The 20,019-nt window shown below is 46.1% G+C and overlaps 1 pseudogene; it reads left to right on the top strand.

The window, feature by feature from the left end:
• Window positions 1-18,998: 18,998 nt before the first annotated feature.
• LOC110588257 lies at window positions 18,999-19,800 on the top strand (annotated as a pseudogene).
• The last annotated feature ends 219 nt before the right edge of the window (window positions 19,801-20,019 follow it).

Raw genomic sequence — 20,019 nt, 5'->3', positions numbered from 1 at the left:
ATTCTGCAAGGAACACTGACATTTGGCAAAACGTCTGGGCCAGAAAAATATGTGAATGTCGGATGCTTCGCAGGACATAGCCAGAGTCCTTTTTTTCTCCCAGAAATATAACAGGGCAGTGCACATTCTGGTTTGGATGTATTCCCACTCTCTGTAGTAAGGGAAAATACAATAAAAACCTGAACAATGATCTCATGGCCTCCTTGATTTGTCAAGATGCATCTCTTCTAAATGGCTTTTTTTTTTTTTTAAGGCTTGAGATGCTTCCAAAATATTTATAAAAAGCAGCAGTCTCTTCAAAGTTAGGAGGCAAGCACAGACCTCCAAGAAAGGAGAGAGGCATGGTTGTTTTGTGACCTCCAGGAAGGGGGGAGAAGGAGGGGCATGGGGCGAGAGAGAGGGGGTTGGAGGAGGGGAGAGGGTCTGAGCCATGGAGGGAAATTGGAAGCTCAGATGTGCTGACTCCTGGCACCACCAACTTCTCCTTTGGAATCTACCCGAATGCTACCAAAATTGACATTTGCTTTTGAACCTCATTAACCCTAGCTGGTAATGAGGTCTGAAGTATAAGGATTAGCATACGGTACCTAACAGTGCCAAAACCATTTTCTTCTTCTAAATCTTTTTTCCCTCTTTATGACATATGTTCAAGAGAATACAGTACCAGCTCTAAGGAAGAAAAATTTAATATATATTGCCTATTACCTCATGACCCCAAAATCATTTCTGTTAACATTTTAATATATGCCTTCCCTGTTACATCTGAGGATACACACACACACACAAACACACACACATTTATACTTATTTTTACAAAAGTTAGATATTATTGCATGACTTGTTTGTTTTATTCTTTTCTTTTCTTTTTTTTAACACCAATAGGCCTGTGTTCTGAATCTGCCTCCCCCACCCTGTGTAAATTTGGAGAAATCACTTTCACACTCTGAGCTTCGACTTTCTCATCTGTGTAATAGGGATAAAAATAACACCGGCCTCATAAGGATATTTGAGGATGAGCTCACATGATACCTGGCAACTGCTTTGCACGCGGGGAGCACCGTGTGTGCACATATGTGTACCTCTGTGCATGGGTGTTTCCATAGAAATAAGCCATTCTTCCCCCATGTCATTTAAAAAGCGCTACATAGGGGCACAGCTCGTTAAGCATCTGACTCTTGGTTTCAGCCCAGGTCATGATCTGAGGGATGTGAGACCAAGCCCCGCGTCCAGCTCCACGGTCTGCTTAAGACTCTCCCTCCCTCTGCCTCTCCACCCCTCCCGCCCGCCTCTTGCAAATAAGTAAATCTTTAAAAAATAATAATAAATAAAATAAAATAAATAAAAAGTTCTACATAAGATTCTATTATGTGAAGGAATGGTTTAATAAACCATCCCTTTCCATCAGACACAGTCTCATTTCAACACGTTTAAAGTCCTTTATGTGTTTATCGTCATTTTATTCTTATAATATCCCTATGGAATTGTTAGTCATGTGGATGGTAATAGCTAATATTCGACATAAGGATTGGCGAACGTTTTCTGTAAAAGGCCAGAAGGCAAGTATTTTTGGCCTTGCAGGCCATAGGGACTCTGTCGCCAACCACTCAGTTCCACCCGTGTTGTGTGGAACATAAACAAGTGGGCGTGGCTGTGTTTCAGGAAAATGTTATTTACAAAAACAGGCCTCAGGGGGATTTGGCCTGGGCGCCCTAGTTTGCTGATCCCAGGATACTGAATGCCAGGCACTGTTCTGAGAGCATTGCCTGGATAATCTGATTTTATTCTCACAATGACTCTGGAGGGGTGAATGTGAGTATCGTTCCCATTTTGCAGATGGGAAGACTCTCCCAGGTTACAAAGCAGATACGTGGTTGGGTCAGAGCTCACGCTCACCTCTCCCAACCCCAAGCCCTGCTTGTTTCTTTTCCATTCTGCTCCCTGCCTCTTGAACCCTTTCTCCAAATTGGATCCCAGTTCTTCAGCCCCCTGGAATGAGCTGTTGACATGCCTGGTTATAAGAACAGCGACAGGAGCAGGCAAGCCCCACCAATGCCCAGCTGGTAGGACGATGGCATGTAGGTTTTCGAAGAGCCTCTGAGAGTGCTACTGGGACATCACAAGCCCTGTGTCTCTGTTTTCAGCCTTTCTCTTATCCATTCTAGCAATAAATTCCAAGTATGAGCCTGCCACAGATCCAGTCATGTCAACATTTTGTGCTTTTTCTGTGAAGCTCTGGTCTCAGAGATCAAAGTGAGAGGCACATCCCCTGGGGATCCAGCAGAGAGCTTCCAGAAAGATTCATTCACTTCCAGTAGGAACTTGCATCAACCCCAATGCACGATCTACTCTCATCGACAGCCTCTAAGCCCCTGGCAGTGGGGAGCAGGAGAAAGCCCCCATGCCTTCTTAATTTATTGCTCGAAGAGGCAGGGTTAGAACATCGAAGCGGATTTCTTGCGTGAAGCCCATCTGAGGGTTTCAAAGTTCTCAGGAGGGTCAGGCAGCAGCCTTGGCTTACAGGACGTTTTCCAAAATGCAACACCCAATGTGTTTTTCTCATGAAAAAAAAAAAAAAGGCACCACAGGACGGCCGCCTCTCTCAAGGCAGCTTGTCTGACTGTGATGACAAGGAAGGGACCCCAAAACGTAGATGTCACAATTAAATCCTGTCCAGGTGAGGAAACTAGTCAGGGAATAGCAGGTCTAACCTTTAGTCTTGTAAATACTCAATTAGGTTTCTTCTTAAGAATTAGGCATAAATCTTTGGTCCAACCATCGATGCAGAACTTCCTGGTTGGTTGGTTGGTTCCCCCCTCCACCGCCCTTAAGTTTTTATGTTGGTGAACTTTTTAAATTTTGCTTTGTGTTAATATCAAAATATGGACGCGAATACATTATTCATAGACCTAGAGGCTAATAGGAATTCTGAAACAGTGAGAACCAAAGATGTTCCCAACTTGACTGTGATGTTTTGCAAACAGAAGAGGAAAGCACAAGATAAAAAGAATGCTTCTGGTCAAGTGAGTTTGAGAATTGTTTTTGCCCTCCCTGAAACTCACAAAACACATTAGCATAATAAAGGCTTTGAGCAGTCCTGCAGGAAAAGGCTACGGGTTGCTCTTTAATTGCACGTGGTAAATATTAGCATCCCCCAAAACCGGCTGAGTGGAACACACTTTAGGAAATCTCATTTTAAAGCAGAGCTCTCTGAACCGTAAAAGGAATCAGCCATCATCAGGATGGGCTTGATCATCTCCGAAGTGGAGAGACATGTTCTCACTGGTCTAGTTTCCATCTAGAAACTTGGCCCCATCTGTGTCTGGTGGCTCACGTTCACAGGAAGCCTGGCAAGGTCTTAAAGCACAGTAGTCAGGGAATGGAACGAGACCAACTGGGTCAGAGGAGCAAAGTGTTGCTCCAGGGTCATGACCATGTTGAGCTATAACTTCATTTACCCGGAATCATGCGTTGGCCATGTTTTTCCCCGCACAACTTCAACTATCTAGAACCAAGCCAGAAACACAGAAGCTAGTCAGAGTCATACTGATTAAGGGTGTTGCAATCTCGTCCCAGGCTGTAGAGGAGGAGAACCAAGGAGCTTCCTTTGCCTTGTTTACTGTTGGATTTCAGTACCTGGCGCAAAAGGGACACTGAACAAATCCTTGTTGTAGGAAAAGATGTTCTCAGTATCAATGTTCCTATTCAGCATAAGAATTTTGATACCTATTCAGTATCAAAGTTCCTATAAAGGAACTTTATAATGCATAGAAGGAAGACATCAAACATTAAGAAAAAGGCACTGGGATTCAACGTACTGCCGTTTGGGGCTGGTGGGTTCCATTGTCCCCCACCGTCAGCCACTGTCCTTTTCCCTCTAAGCCCTCAATGCTGGCGGGATGTTGAGGTCTTGCATTCAGGAAGTTTCTCTTCTCTCCATCCGAGTTCCATACCACTCATCCCCTCTACTAAGCTCGCACAGCGAGTGACACAGAGAGAAACAGTATCATTCCCTGCCCAGAGAAGAGAGTCTACCTAAGTCTGAGACCTCCTGATTTCCATCATCTAGCAACCAAAACTATCTCAACTGCTCCTTTCATAGGTTACCACATACCTACAAGAGGTCATAAAAGCTGTTCGTCTTAATGTGGATAAGAGTGAGCCAAAGTGGATGATGTGATAGCATTCCCAGAGGACTTCTGGAGCCCTGTCCTTGAATAGTAATCTCTTTCTGGAGGGATCGTTGGAGGGAGTCAATTGGTAATTAGTTAGTAGTGATTAAAGTGCCTACTACGTGCTTATCGCTCAGAGAGGATTCTGACGGGTGATCAGTGCCAGATATGGTCCCAACATACAGGAAGCTCACTCTTGGCCAAAGGGCAGGATCTGGCTGGTTGTTAAGGAGTGAGTACAGATAGCTAATCATACACTCAGATACACGGATGCAACATGCATGTGTCATTCATGCAGAAACATACACTGTATTTTGAAAAATGTTCCAACTCTCCAGGAAATCAAAGATGCCCAAGTGAAAACGATGGAATTAACAATTCTTTTTAAAGATAGTACCAGGTAATGGTGACATTGTGGAAAACTTACAACTTGTTCTCTGTTGGTCTCTGTGTAAAGTGATACAACCTATCTGGAAAGCAACCATAGGAGGATTTTCAGGAGTCTAGAAGCAAATGTTAACACATTATTGGTAGCGGGGTTACAAATGGGATTTATTCCATAAGATACCTCGGAATAAACCTAACAAAAGAGGTAAAGGATCTATACTCTAGGAACTACAGAACACTCATGAAAGAAATTGAAGAAGACACAAAAAGATGGAAAAACATTCCACGCTCATGGATCGGAAGAATAAACACTGTTAAAATGTCTATGCTACCCAGAGCAATCTGTACCTTCCATGCCATCCCGATCAAAACTCCAATGACATTTTTCAAAGTGCTGGAACAAACAATCCTAAAAATTGTATGGAATCAGAAAAGACCCCGAATTGCCAAGGAGATGTTGAAAAAGAAAAACAAAGCTGGGGGCATTACGTTGCCCGATTTCAAGCTGTATTACAAAGCAGTGATCACCAAGACAGCATGGTACTGGCACAAAAACAGACACATAGACCGATGGAACAGAATAGAGAGCCCAGATATGGACCCTCAACTGTATGGCCAAATAATCTTCGACAAAGCAGGAAAAAATATGCGATGGGAAAAAGACAGTTTCTTCAATTAATGGTGCTGGGGAAATTGGACAGCCACATGCAGAAGAATGAAACTCGACCATTCTCTAACACCATACACAAAGATAAACTCAAAATGGATGAAAGACCTCAATGTGAGACAGGAATCCTTCAAAATCCTAGAGGAGAACATAGGCATTAACCTCTTCCACAACGGCCACAGCAACTTCTTTCAAGATACATCTCCAAAGGCTAGTGAAACAAAAGCAAAAATGAACTTTTGGGACTTCATCCAGATAAAAAGCTTCTGCATAGCAAAGAAAACAGTCAACAGAACAAAGAGGCAGCCCACAGGATGGGAGAAGATATTTGCAAATGACACTACAGATAAAGGGCTGGTATCCAAGATCTATAAAGAACTTCTCAAACTCAAAGAGAGACACAGCGAGAGAGGGAACACAAGCAGGGGGAGTGGGAGAGGGAGAAGCAGGCTTCCTGCTGAGCAGAGAGCCCGATGCAGGGCTCGATCCCAGGACCCAGGGATCATGACCTGAGCCGAAGGCAGACGCTTAACGACTGAGCCACCCGGGCTTAGTGTAGGTATATCCCAAATATTGCATGGGACATACTTATACCAAAAAAAATGCGTTGATCTAAATTGAAATTTAACAGGGGGTTTTATTTATTTATTTTTTAATTTACTAAACCCAGCAACCCTGTCCTCTATGAATCTAGAAAAACTATGAGCTTACCTTTAAAGATTCCCTAGCCCCTAACCTCCCTCTTCTTGGCCAACTACAATCTAGTGCTTGGTGACACAATAAAGCATGAATCGTTTTATCTGGCACACAAATATCGTTTCCCCTCCCTGTTAGATGAAACTGACAATTGTAAATTGCAAAGTTGAAGTTTTTTTCCCTTAAATTTATGCTTACTGCAGAAAATCTAAAATCATGAAATAAACCGTAATTCAACTATTTACAGATAATCTCAATATTCCATATTGCCTTTTTCCCCCATCTTGTGGACACATATTTTCTTTATATATTTGAGAAAAAATACATCATTTTTTAAAAATTTTATTTATTTATTTGACAGAGAGAGACACAGAGAGAGAGGGAACACAAGCAGGGGGAGTGGGAGAGGGAGAAGCAGTCTTACCATCCAGCAGGGAGCCCGATGCGGGGGCTCGATCCCAGGACCCTGGGATCATGACCTGAGCCGAAGGCAGACGCTTAACGACTGAGCCACCCAGGCGCCCCAAAATACATCATTTTGTACCAGGATTTTTACTTAGCATTATATTATAGATATTTTCTCTGTCATTAAAAATTTTGACATTGTCTTTTTAAAGGACAATAATATTCCACGCATGGGGATACAAAGGGCTTTTAATTTTTTGATAATGTAAGTGGCCCAGAGATAAATATTTTTATGCATAAAGTTGCTTTCATACTTCAGATTTTTCCTTAGAAAGGGTTCTGAGTTGAATGGCTATGAGCATGTGATTAGGGTTCTTAACCTCTTGTCCATGAATTCAGTCAACAAACATTGTGAGCACCTACTCTGAGCTTGGCACAGTGATGGGTGCTGGGGTTGGGAGCCTGGGTGTGACAAATAGGGCAGTTGGTTGTGTCTACATGAATTTGACCACTTCAGGGTCTAGTCAACCTTTCAGTACACGTTTGCACCTCCCTCCCATCAGGGGGCTCCCACTGTCCCATTCTTGCCCATCCACTCAGAAAGAAGGAGAGAGACGGTACTGGGGAATGCACTCCTCCCCAGACCACACATAGCCCCTCGGTGTTCACTGACAGCACCACGCCTTATAACCTTGCTCTGCCTTCCACCCTGGATGCCTTCCCATCTCTTCTCCAACCTCTGCCAATCCCTCTTCACCTAAGTCATAGTTCTCTGCTCTCAATTCCCAAGTCCCGTACATCCAAGCGCATCAAACGTAACTAATAAGATCTATGCCATTTCTCGAGCATCATTTCGGCCAGGCACTCCACTACACGCTTGTTTGTATGATTTCAAATCTTCACAGAAACCATGTCCCCTTTTCAGATGGGACAGCTGAGCCACAGGGATGTAAGGTACCTGGTCGCCCAGATGAATGGAGATGGTATATTGAAAGCCTCGAGTGATGCTTAGCATATAACAAGTACTCCACAACTGGTGGTCATCTATTTTTTTAAAGAGGCAGACGCCTAGAGATGAAAATATAGAGCAAACCATAGCAATAAGGGAATACCCAAATTTATTGAGACAAATATTTTACATATGCTATTATACAGATTCCGCTCTATACATCAGAAGTGCTGTCTTCTGGTTTTAGAGATAAGGAAACTAAAGCAGGCAGCTACTTAGGGCTGGAGTCAACATCTGATGGGTCTGGCGTAAGAATAAGGACTAAGTCCCTGAACTTGAGCTTGGGCAGAATGTTAGAAGGGGGGTGGAAGATATCTTGGCGAATGTTATGCTCATCTCAGCTGTACTTCGTGTGCGTCCCCATTGCTCCTCAGTGACACCAGAGACCAAGATTCCTGTGGTTATGGGGTCTGAGGCCAGGGGGTCTGGATACTAAGCAACACTTCTAGCCTGACAGAGAAGGGGATGGAGGAGGGGGCGGCCTAGCCTGGCTGTCGCAGGGCTCTTGGGCAAGGACAAGCTCCCAGCTAGCCCAGGACCCATCTACAAAGTGAAGCGGATTAGCGGCTTGCTTTCAATCAGTCTGACTTACGAGCACTGCGATTTGTGGGACATTTACATGAACCAGAGGATGTGTTATCTGATGAAAATTGCTTAATTTAATATCCTCGCTTGACAGGCAAAGAAGCGTGACTCTCTGGGAGAATCTGCCAGGGTGGACAATTTTTTAAAAGTCCCTGGACGTGTTTAAGAAAAACAACCACGATCCTCTCCTTACGCACCAAGGAACAAAAATAGAGTTCTTGGGTCCAACGGGCAATCTGCCATCGGACTGTGGGCCCAGGGAGGCCCCAAAATATCCACTTTCACCGCAAGACCCAGAGACAGCCATGCTCAACCTCTACCTGGCATACGAGTTGGTCTGGCTTTAGGCTGTTAGAGAGGAAGCAACTCGAGCACAGTTCTTGTGGGCTAGAAGCATGGCTGTTGATGAATTATGATTCAGCACAGAGTTAAAGCTTTTTTAAAGATAGAAAAATAGAGACCACCGTGGGGGTACTCTGTTTCCATAGCTTTTTATTCATTAATTCAACACAAAGCTACTGAGGGCTTCATATATCATTCTCAAAGTCAGCAGGCATCAGAATCACCCAGAAGGTTTGTAAATCTCGGCTTTCAGGACCCCACCTTCAGAGTTTCTGACTCAGTAGGTTTGGGACAGGGACCAAGAATTTGCATTTCTAGCAAGTTCCCAAGTGCCCCCGGGGCTGGTGTAGCAATGGCACTTTGAGAGCCACCGGGCCAGGCACACGGTGAACCACATCACCCGGGACCCCCTCGCCTGTAACCCTGATACACAAGACGGGTCCAAGCCCCCGTTGTGGACCCTACAGGAATTGAAGCCCCCGTTCCTGGCCTCAGAGAAAGCTCTGCTCAAGATGTCAGCAACTTGCAGAGGACTTAGGACCTCATTGTCATCCCCCACCTTGAATGTCAGAGTTTGTTTAACTCATTCTGTTTGGGGGTCACTACACTGCCCCCTTTTCACACCGCCTGCCCAGTTGTGAATACAGCCCTTTTCCTTACTTCAAATCGAGCCCACGATACAAGCGAAAACCGTCTCACAAGATTTCTGGTTACGTCAAAGCTTCTGCTTAAGATGAAGAGATACCAGGGGTGGGGTGTGGGGGTTCCCTCGCAAAAATATTTTTCCAAATTCAAATTAATAATGGATGTCCCTGCTGCCTGCAGCCTCTGGCCACCCCACGGTGGGGGCGGGGAGGGGAGTTGCCCCCTGCCCTTCCCTGTATGTGGCAGCCTGTCCTCATGGCCGGTCCCCAGCTCCTCGATCTCTGTGTCCCCTTCCGTCCCTTCTCCTCATCCCTACCCCACCCCACCTCGTAGAGCTCCAGATTCTCCATGCTCCATTTTATAGAGGGATTCTGCTCTCTCTGGCTCTACTCCCAAACTCAGCTCTCGGCCCATGTCTGCATATCCAAACCTGTGAAATGTAAAGGCCTTTCCTTTAGCAGGAAAACAGAGCCACATAAAATTCCACCCCATCCCCCACCTCAGGTGTTTAGAGATGAACAGGTCTGTGCCAGGTCAGCCCTGTTAGCCTAACAGAGAAATGACATGTCACACTAGTACACTATTAGGGTGTATTTTCAAGCACTATAACCCACATAAGTATTAAGGACTCTGAGAAGAAGGCCAGGACACAGGGGTAACAGCTCTAGCTGTAGAAGCCATGGAAAGCTCTCTAGAGGGGGCCACACCGAAGCTGTTATACTGCATTCGCCACTTGTATAAAGGGGAAGGGTAATCTGGGAAGAGAGGACAGTGGAAAGAGAAAGACACAAGCGTCTAACAACTCTTTAAGGAAACCCAGTTTCCACCCCCACATTCCTCACCTTCTGATGGGTGATAAGAGCCAGTGGTAGGTCTCCTGTTGCTTGTCCTATAAATAAGGTCCAGCCCCTTCCTTTAGAAGGTGTGAGCGCTTAGCAGGCATTGCTCTCCTCAGTTTTGAAGTTTGGCTCAAGTTCCAAGATAGCAAAGCCTTTATTTATAATCCCATTACACTAGTAAGCAATTATGGAGCGCCTACTGTTTAAAAATCTGTGCACGCTGAGCATGTAGGGAACAAATATTTGAGATTTAACGCCTACCATAGTGGCCTGAAAAATAACTAAGAGGGCAAGATGTCTCCAGTCTTCATAGCCAGTGAGTGCTGTATGAAGCTGTGTGGTCTTTCCTCAACGCTATACCATGTGTCATCTGTATCATGGAGACAGACTGTGTTTAGAGATGAAAAAAGGAGGAAGATGATAAAATGTCTGTGTATTTATCAGGACTCGTTCAGTTACTAACAGAACAACTCCCCTCTAAATATTGTCTCAAGAGGAAATCAGGCATGGATGGATCAAGGTGATCATCTGATAACTGAACAGTGGTCATCTAGACTCTCTATTTCTAGCATCTGTTTTTGTTTCATGCTCCATGGGGTTCATTCCTTTGATCACTCCGAAATGTTAACATTTACCTCTTAGCAACCTCAGCAGAAAGGAGACTTTCTCTTTCCTGGTAGCTCCATCAAAATTTCCCTAACACTCACAGGCTTCTGACTGGTCTTGCTTGGATTGTGTACCCACCTCTCAAACCAATCTCCGTGGCCAGGAGAATGCAGGCTCTCATTAGCCTGGTCTAGAATACGACCTGCCCATCCTATAAGACAGTGGCTGTAGCTGATCCGAACAACCAGGACTGAAATGCCGGTGGGGTGTGGGTAGGGAGGCGGCTCACACAGGAAAGGACATCAGATAGGCAAAACCAACAGGCATCTACCTGAATGTGTAACATATGAATTTTTAAAACCAAGTGTGACATATTCTCATGAGTTCCATAGAGAATTATAACTCGATCACTTCCCACGAGGGCCCTGCAAGGCAGGGTGGGGTGGGGGCCAGGGAGGGGGTCACTGATCTGACTCTAGAGGTCATGTCCCAGCTGCCTTACTTAGCATCTGAGCAACCTTGAATAAATAGGCGTAACAAGAGTATTTACCTCCCGAGGTTTCGTGAGGTTTAAGTGAGCAACTACAAGAACTTGGAAGAGTACCTGTCCTGTTTTAAGTTTGACTCACTGTGGTTATTAGAACTTCTTGTGCAACTTTATGCACCCTGATTAAAGGATTTATGTCTTTTACCAGATTTTTCAAGGGATTTATGATGGGAAAAAAAAAAAAGCCCTGCTTTTTTGAGATAATGATCCCCTAATTCAGACCTACCCTGATCCCGTGGATGAGGAGCTGTTTGTCTACTGTCATTCACAGAAAGGCCTCATTTCTCCTACGGTTTTGTGGGCTGGTAAAATCTCGAGGCTTATTGGCAAGGTGGCCTGACAGCACAGATTCTGGCTTTTACTCAAGCCTTTAGGAGTTTCTCAGGGCTGTCTGGGCACCCATTTCACTTTGGTCTTCTTCTTAGGTTCCATCAACGCGAGACTGGTGTGGTGGACGGATCTTCAGTTCCAGGGCTGAAGCAAGAGACTGGCTCCAGGCCTCTGAAGAAAGGGCTCTGCTGGGCATCAATCACTTTGTCAGATTCCTGGGGATGGTAAGCAGCAGTGCATACTTTGTGGTAGCCCACATTTGAGATCAGACTGTGTAGGCACACAGCGAAACAGGTCTTTAATTTCAATTAGACACCACGTCCAGATAACTCGGGGAAAGGGAGGGAGAAGCAGGGCACTATGAGGTGCGTGTGTGGAGGGGGTGGTTGATGAAACCACGGGGTCTCTGAAATCGCCCCCACTCTGCCCTTCGCCGTTCCATCCCTGCCTCCCCCAGCTCCTCTGACTTTCTCCCCCTGCCACCAGAGACCGGGCCCCCTCCCACCGCACAGTGGAGGAGAAGCCGGGGGGAGGGAGAGCTTTGGAACGGAGAGACCACTGGATGGATGGAAGGTCCAGTGCAGGAACACCCAGGGAAGGGCAACCTGTAAGCTAGCTGGCCCCGTGTTGTCTGCTTCCAACAAAGCGCTTTTCCAACAATTACCAAAAACACCCTGGTCTCTTTGGCCTGTGCGCTAGAGTGGATCACTGCATCCAATTCCTCCCTCTCTCCCAGAATTCGAACCATACAGCGATGCCCATTGTTTTGTGATTTTGCAGGTCTCTGCTATCTTCCCAGTGTCTGCAGCCGAGCCTGGAACCTAGTAGGTACACATGAAACCTTTGCGGGTGAATGCAAGGCAGAGATCCAAGCGCTGCATAAATGAGGAAATAGCATTCCTTATTTAGAGTCGCATGGCTAGTAAACAGAGACAAATCCAGGTCTGTCTGACTTCAAAGCCTAGGATTGTCCAAATATGCCACATGCCCTCTTACTTCAGTGTATGCATGTTATCAGGATCCTGTCCCTCAAGCCAGGAGCCAACAGAGTGAGGGCCGGTACATGCATGATTGACTAGAATGCAGAAAGAAAATACGAAAACCTCCAGATTAGTTCATCTTTTAAAATTTCAATGTAGGGGCGCCTGGGTGGCTCAGTCCTTAAGAGTCTGCCTTCGGCTCAGGTCATGATCCCAGCGTCCTGGGATTGAGCCCCGCATTGGGTTCCCTGCTCTGTGGGAGGCCTGCTTCTCCCTCTCCCACTCCCCCTGCTTGTGTTCCCTCTCTCACTGTGTCTCTCTCTGTCAAATAAATAAATAAAATCTTCAAAAAATAAAATAAAATAAATTAAATTAAATTAAATTTCAATGTATTTCTGTATATGTTTTACAACATACGAAGTTTATTACTACAGTAGTGCATATAAAATACACAGTGCATGCTCGAAGATGTACCTTAAGGATAAGGTGCATGATCCCCCAAAAGTCTAGCTATTCACCAATAATAGAACAGATAAGCAAATTGTGATATATTCATATGATGGAATACTATGAAAATGAATAAATGGGACCACACTCAACAACATGGATGGCTGAATCTCAAACGCAAGGTAAAGTGAGCAAGGCCAGACACAAACTAGTGTGTGCTCTGGGGTTCCAGGTATGTAAAGTACAAAAACAGGCCAAATTAAAATTTTGATGTTAGAAGTCAGGATAATGGTTATCCCTGGGTAGGAGGCTGGTTGGAGATTGGGAAGGCATTGCCGGCGGCGTGGGTGAGGGCATTTGAGGGGCTGGTAAAGTTTATTTCTTCATCTTTTTTTTTTTTTTAAGATTTTATTTATTTATTTGAGAGAGAGAGAATGAGAGACAGAGAGCATGAGAGGGAGGAGAGTCAGAGGGAGAAGCAGACTCCCCGCCGAGCAGGGAGCCTGATGCGGGACTCGATCCTGGGACTCCAGGATCATGACCTGAGCCGAAGGCAGTTGCTTAACCAACTGAGCCACCCAGGCGCCCCTATTTCTTCATCTTGATGGTAAATACATGTGTCCACCTCGTGGTAGTTCACTGAGCTGTACACTTGTACTGTGTGAACTTTTCTTCATGTAAGTGCATGTGACACATCGATGGAGTGGATGGAAAGGGTGCAAGATGGCCACCCACTCTTTGCTATTGCTCTCCCCTTGGATCTGGGCTTGCCTTCGTGTGTCAGTTTGGACCTCTTGAGAAACAGATGGTGAGATGGAGTTAGGAGTGCAAGGGGTTTGTTGCGGGGTGGGGTAAGAAAGCCTCCCTGGAAGATGAAGGGAAAGGAAGCAGAGTTAGACAGACAGGCTGACGGCGCCATGCAGATCTGACAAAGTCTTGGGCCACTCCATGTGGCGCTCCAGAGCAAAGATGACTCACTAGTGGGGTCTGGCACTGCGGAGAAATGGCCAGACCCTAGAGCCCCCACCATGCTCGGTCCTCGGCTGGAGGCCCCCTTGGTGGGAGGTCCCCTTGGGCTGGGATACCCATGGGATACCCTAAACGTGCCGCAGTCAGAGGCTGCCATGGGAAGCACTGCCCTCAGCTGAAAGACAAATGCTAAGGGACTTGCAAGTAGCATGCCTCCGTGGCTGCTGCCCTGAGCACCTTAGCTGACTTTCTGGGATTTTCAAGACTGGGTTATAAGAATCCCTGTAGCTTCTGCCTGCACCTCCAGGAACACAGACTCTTGGAGACCCGGACTTCCGTGTAAGAAGTCTGGCTACCCCGAGACTGACATACTGTGAGGAAGCCCAGGTGAGCCATGCGGAAGGGCCCATGGAGAGAGAGAGGGACGCAATGGTCCCCAACTATTCCCAGAATTCCTAGCCTAGCCACGTGGCAGGAAGAAGCCATCTTGGGTTTCCCAGTTCCAACAGATGCCATGTGGAGAAGAAGCAAAGCGCCAAGCTGACAGCCAGAACCAAGGCCCCAGACTTATGGCCCCAGGCAAGCCGTCCCAGCCGTTCCCACTCTGTGAGGCCTCGGCCATTGTGGAGCACGAGTGAGCCATCCTTCTTCTGCCAGGACGGTATGTGTGACCTACACCATCATGGGAGTAAGAGAATGGTTGTTTTCCTCGACCAAAGGTGGGGGTGGTTTTTTATGCAGAAATAGATAACTAGAACCATTTATTTAAGAGGAAAAAAAAGCGTGGAGACGTTGTAGCCTAAGCCACGTGGACAGCTAATTGGAGGGAGGGATAGCATTCTCATTAGCTAATCTCAGCCTCTCGAGCATAAGGATCAGAAAAAAGTGCTCACGATGATGAACAATAACGTAGTGCGTTCGTGGTGCTGCTGACCAGCTGTGTGGCCTGGGGCATGCGGCTTCACTTTGCTGGGCTTCGGTGAACTCATTAGTAAAATGGAAAAAATGGATGGGCTTGAAGGAGACCGAGCATCTGCAGCACTTAGCATGTTGCCTGGCACAGAGGAAATGCTCAGCAAACATAGGTTATCATCAGCACAGCGACTGTGGTTCCAGCTCCCCCATCAGATGGAAGGAAATCATAATTCCTGTTCTGTCCACCTGTCCCAATCACCGATCATGGGGGAATAATAATAACAACAACAATAGTAATAACAACATTAATAATAACAATAATAACAATAACAGTTATTGTTATTATTGTTATTATGAATGATGCCAGCTCTCTTGCAGCCAGTGGTCAGGCCATGTGCCACACACTTCACACCTGTGTCTCCCATAAGCCTTCCTACAGCCCTGAGACATAGACACTATGATGAGTCCCATTTTACAGATGAAGAAACTGAGTTTCAGAGAGGGCAAGTGGTTTGCCCACAGCCACACAGCAAGTGTGATCTGAATCCAGGCCTCAGACCCCAAAGCTGCAAGGTAAATATTCTACTGGCGGTTCGACACATTTAGCTACGCTCTGGGCCACATTCAATGAAAGAGTCTTTTTCACTATAGAGTACGAGAGACTGATGAATACAGGTGGACGCCAAAGTGGTGGTATTTGTAGCACGTGCCCATGGTTTATGATGATGGTGGAGCCGAAAATTGGAAACTGGAACCAACCCCAGATGTAGGTTATACAGTAAATGGTGGACTCTTTGCAAACGTGCATACTTCTCTCCACTCCTCGGCGATGTGACTTTTCATCTCTTCCCAGGAGAAGGCAGAGCCTGTTCTCCAGCCCTTGAATGCGAGCTGGCCATGTGACTCACTTTAACCAATAGAACACGGTGGAAGCAATTCTATGCCTGCTCTGAGCCGAGGCCCCAAGATGCCTTGCAGCTTCTTCTCTTTCTCTGAGAACCGACCAGCCACTGTGGGAACAAGCCCCAGCTAGCTGGCTGGGGAGAGACTGCGTGGGGTGTAGAGAAGCCGGCGGGAGGCATTCTAGACCAGCCGGCCCTAACCAACCTGCAGCGAACAGTGAATGCACGAATGAGCCCAGCGAGACCCGACAACCACCTGGCTGAGCCCGCCACCATTTCCCACCTTGCAGAATCATGAGCTCGCAAACAGCTGTTTCAAACCTCGAAGTTAGCAGATCCAGGGAATTTGCACAGACCCTTCTGTCCTGTGTCCCGTGGTCAAAGGATACCATGCTATCCCACCATGGTGGGACTCAAACGGGTGGGAGCTCTGGGGTCGCTTATATGAACATATTTGCACGAAATAACAAGAAAGGCTGTCACTTACGCAAGACCTACTGTGGGCCAGCTATTGTCCTAAAAATGCCACAGGAGCTAAGTCATCTAATCATCTCACCACCTCTCTATGGTTCGTACGTATGACCAGCCCCATGTTACAAACGAGAAACTGAGGAACAGAGAGGCTAAATCACTTATCCAGGGTCACACAGTAAATAGGTGGTACAGTTGGGAGTCAAACCCAGGCCATCTGGCTCTAGAGTTTGTGCTTCTAAAAGCCAAAGCGTGGGGCGCCTGGGTAGCTCAGTCGCTAAGTGTCTGCCTTCGGCTCAGGTCATGATCCCAGGGTCCTGGGATTGAGCTCCGTGTTGGGCTCCTTGCTCAGCGGGGAGCCTGCTTCTCCCTCTCCCTCTGCTCCTCCCTGCCCCACTTGTGCTCTTTCTCGTGCTCTTTCTCTCTCAAATAAATAAAATCTTTTAAAAAAAGAGAGAGAGAGAGAGTATGTGCAAAGGGTCTTGGGCAAAATGGTTACTCCGTAAAGAGTAGTGAGTATAACAATGGGAATGTTTGGTCCTCCATAGTCCTAGATGGTACCAAGACCGAGCCTCAACTTTTGCTCTTGATTTCCAATGCACGAACAAAATTGTTCCTTCAGCAGTGGTTTGGCTTTACAAATGAACAAAAATATGTTCATTTCATGTTTTGGCCAGAACGTTTACAACTCATCACGAAAACGTTAATTGTCCAGTGATCAGTCTGGCCCTTAGATCTGAGTAAGAGGGGACCCGGACCCAGCCCCCCATACTTTGAACTACCTTCCTTGAAATGTTCTAAATCCCCTCGGATGCCTGGGACCACACAGGGCTGGCTGCCCTGTCTGAGCAGGGTGCTCTGAGTCTGGATGGGACCCACACGGCCCCTGGTCCCCACGGCTCCTCTTTGCAGCTCTCTCTGACCCTCTGACCCACGCGTGAGACCAACCAGATGCCTTTAGGAGCTCCAGGACTTGTACCTCTGGGGTTGGTTGTCATAGGGCCCCATGGCCAGCCCCAGTTCCAGAAGGGCAGCTTGGTGTACAGATCACCCCCACAGGCCTGCGCGATATTTCTTTCATGGACTCAGGCCACCAAAATGGTCCAGACCTGCTGATTTCAGGTAACTCCAATTGTTTACATAGACAGGGAGCTGCAAAAAATATTTGTTCAGGGCCTCCTACATCCTGTGTGCAGGCCTGCCTGTGGCAGTCAGAATTGTGATTGTCGGTTGTATGTTCCTTTTCACATAAAGACACTTGTCTTTAATGATTATTAATGGGGAAGAAAAATAAGTTTTTAAGGAATGCTGATTGCTCGAGAAATAATTGCAAAACATGAAATAGACACAACAGAAGTGGAAGAAAGGAAATAGATTTGGGAAGTGAGATGTGTGGAGACCTCTGATCTAGGACACCCCTTTTACTGTACAGATGGGGAAACTGAGCCCTGAGGTGTAGACCTTCATTGCCCAGACTCACCCATGGTTATCTGGCCACATTCTATGCTTGTAGGAGGCTTGAGACTTGCTGACAAGCACGAGTAATTGATTGATAATAAAAGCAGTCACCCATGGCCCGAGACCGAGTTTACAACCCTGATGCTAATGGGCCCCAGAGAGGCAGAGGGTGCTGGCAACCACTTTCCCCCTCATCTCCCAGGACTAATAGCTTTATGGAGGTCATAAACTACTGAGTATTCCAATGATGAGAGTGACCTCCCTTGGCCAAATGACCCGCCCTACCTTGATTGACACGCAGGCCTGGCATTCCTTAGAGCGGCAAAAACCAGCTTTTCTCTGTGCCTATGGCCTAACCACAAGACCCCAAGTCCGCTGGAAATTTCCCAGATGTCCTGGGCAGTTGTAAGCCTCTGCTTGCCCATCCTGATTCAAGGCAGGAATAGGTTCATACCAGAGGCTTCTACAGCAAGTCCACCGCTTAGTCCAATTCTCAGATAATTATCCCATCTCTACATAGAATGGCCTGGAAGACATAGGGAACACTGTTAGCCTCTTCTAGTTCTGGGGCTCAGAGTCATTCACTCAATCATTCAGTCAGCTCGTTTTAGTAAATGTGTTGGCCCAGCCTCCAGGATGGTCCCCAACAATCCCTACTTTCTGGAGGGGATTAATGCCCTTGTGGAAGACCCTCCCACCCTGAATAGGACTGACCTAGGTAACCAGGAAAATATTGTGGAGGTAACACAGTGTGATTTTTGAGGCTAGATCATATAAGATCCTACAGCTTCCACCTTGCCTCCTCTTTTGGATCACTTGTCTGGGGGAGACCAGCCACCATTTTGTGAGCAACCCTGTAGAAAATCTGCATCACAAGGAACTGAGGCCTTTTGCCAGCAGCAAGCATGACTTGCCAGCCAAGTGAGGGAACCACCTTGGAAGTGGAGCCTCCTGCCCCAGCCAAGTCTTCAGATGAGACTGCGGCCCTGGCTGATGTTCTGACTGAGATCTCATGAGAGATTCTGAACCAGACCCGCCCAGCCAAGCCACTCCTAGATTTCTGACCCACAAAAACTGAGATGATAAATGTGTATTGCTTTAACCTGCCAAATTTGGGGATAATTAATTACACAGTAATTAACTACTAACATGACAAATGTCCATTGTGTCCCAGGCCCTGAAATAGGCACTAGCGTGCAAAAATGGACAGAGCAGATATAACCTCTGCCCTCCCAGAGCTTATAGTCCAGAAGCAGATTTTATGAAGAGGGTGCAGTTTGCCTGGCAGGATCGAGACTGGATAGGAATTGGGATCTGATATGAGCACAGTCAAACTATGATCTTCTCTAGGAAAGAAAATCAAAGCAAAAACTTTCACTTTATTGTTCTATATTGTTTGATTGCCTTGTCACAAGCACACATTGCTTTTAAAGTAATTTCTATCAGGGTGTCTTCTCATAAATACTTCTCGTGAGAATTTAACTGATACCCATTTTTTTGAAAGTCTCCTTGGCAACATTTATCCAAGAAAATCATTAAAAGGCACATACCCTTTGGCTCGGACATTCCACTTAAATTAATTTATTATGAAGAAATATGCAGAGCCCTCTTAGCTCCCTGAGCAGCTCCATGGTGGTTGGCAAGAACCAGCGCCTTCACGAGAGGCAGCAAAAAGGGAGGCAAGAAGAAAGTGGTTGATCCATTTTCTGAGAAAGATTGGTACGAAAGATAGGTTCAATATAAGAAATATTGGAAAAACACTAGTCACGAGAACTCAAGGAACCAAAATCACTTCCAATGGCCTTGAGGGTTGTGTTTTTGAAGTGAGCCTTGCTGATCTGCAGAACGATGAAGTTGCATTTAGAAAATTCAAGTTCATTCCTGAGGGTATTCAGGGCTAACACTGCCTGACTAATTTCCATGGCATGGATCCTACCCGTGACAAAATGTGCTCTGTGGTCAAAAAATGGTGGACCATGACTGAAGCTCATGTTGATGTCAAGACTACCGATGGTTATTTGCTTCCTCTATTTTGTGTTGGTTTTGCTACAAAACACAATATCAGATTTGGAAGCCCTCTTTCGCTCAGTGTAACAGGTCCACTGAATTCAGAAGAAGATGATGGAAATCATGACCCAAGAGTTGCAGACAAATGACTTGAAATTAGTGACCAATAAGTTAATCCAGACGGCATTGGAAAAGACATAGAAAAGGCTTGCCAGTCTATTTACCCACTCCATGATGTCTTTGTTGGGACAGTAAAAATGCCAAGGGAGCCCAAGTTTGAATTGGGAAAGCTCATGGAGCTGCACAGTGAAGGGAGTCATTCTGGAAAAGCTACTGGGGATGAGACCAGTGTTAACATGAACAAGCTGATGGAGATGCGCCATCAGTCCAAGAATCTGTTGAAAATGCTGACATTTCATGGTGACAGATAACAAATCTTATTTGTTATGTTTAAAAAAATATGCAGAAATGTATGGAAAGGGAGACATAAAAGGTCGCCCACTGCACTATTATTCAGGAGTGCAAAAAAATTAGAAACGGCCTAAATGTCAGCAATAGTAAGTTGGTTAAATTACTATTTAATCACGGGTCATCCATCCATTGGAATCTTATGTAACAATCAAAAATGATGATGTCATTCTCC

Source organism: Neomonachus schauinslandi, chromosome 14 (genome assembly GCF_002201575.2).
Source record: "Neomonachus schauinslandi chromosome 14, ASM220157v2, whole genome shotgun sequence".
In the NCBI taxonomy this organism is placed as follows: domain Eukaryota; kingdom Metazoa; phylum Chordata; class Mammalia; order Carnivora; family Phocidae; genus Neomonachus; species Neomonachus schauinslandi.
This window is presented reverse-complemented; position numbering and strand designations above follow the sequence as displayed.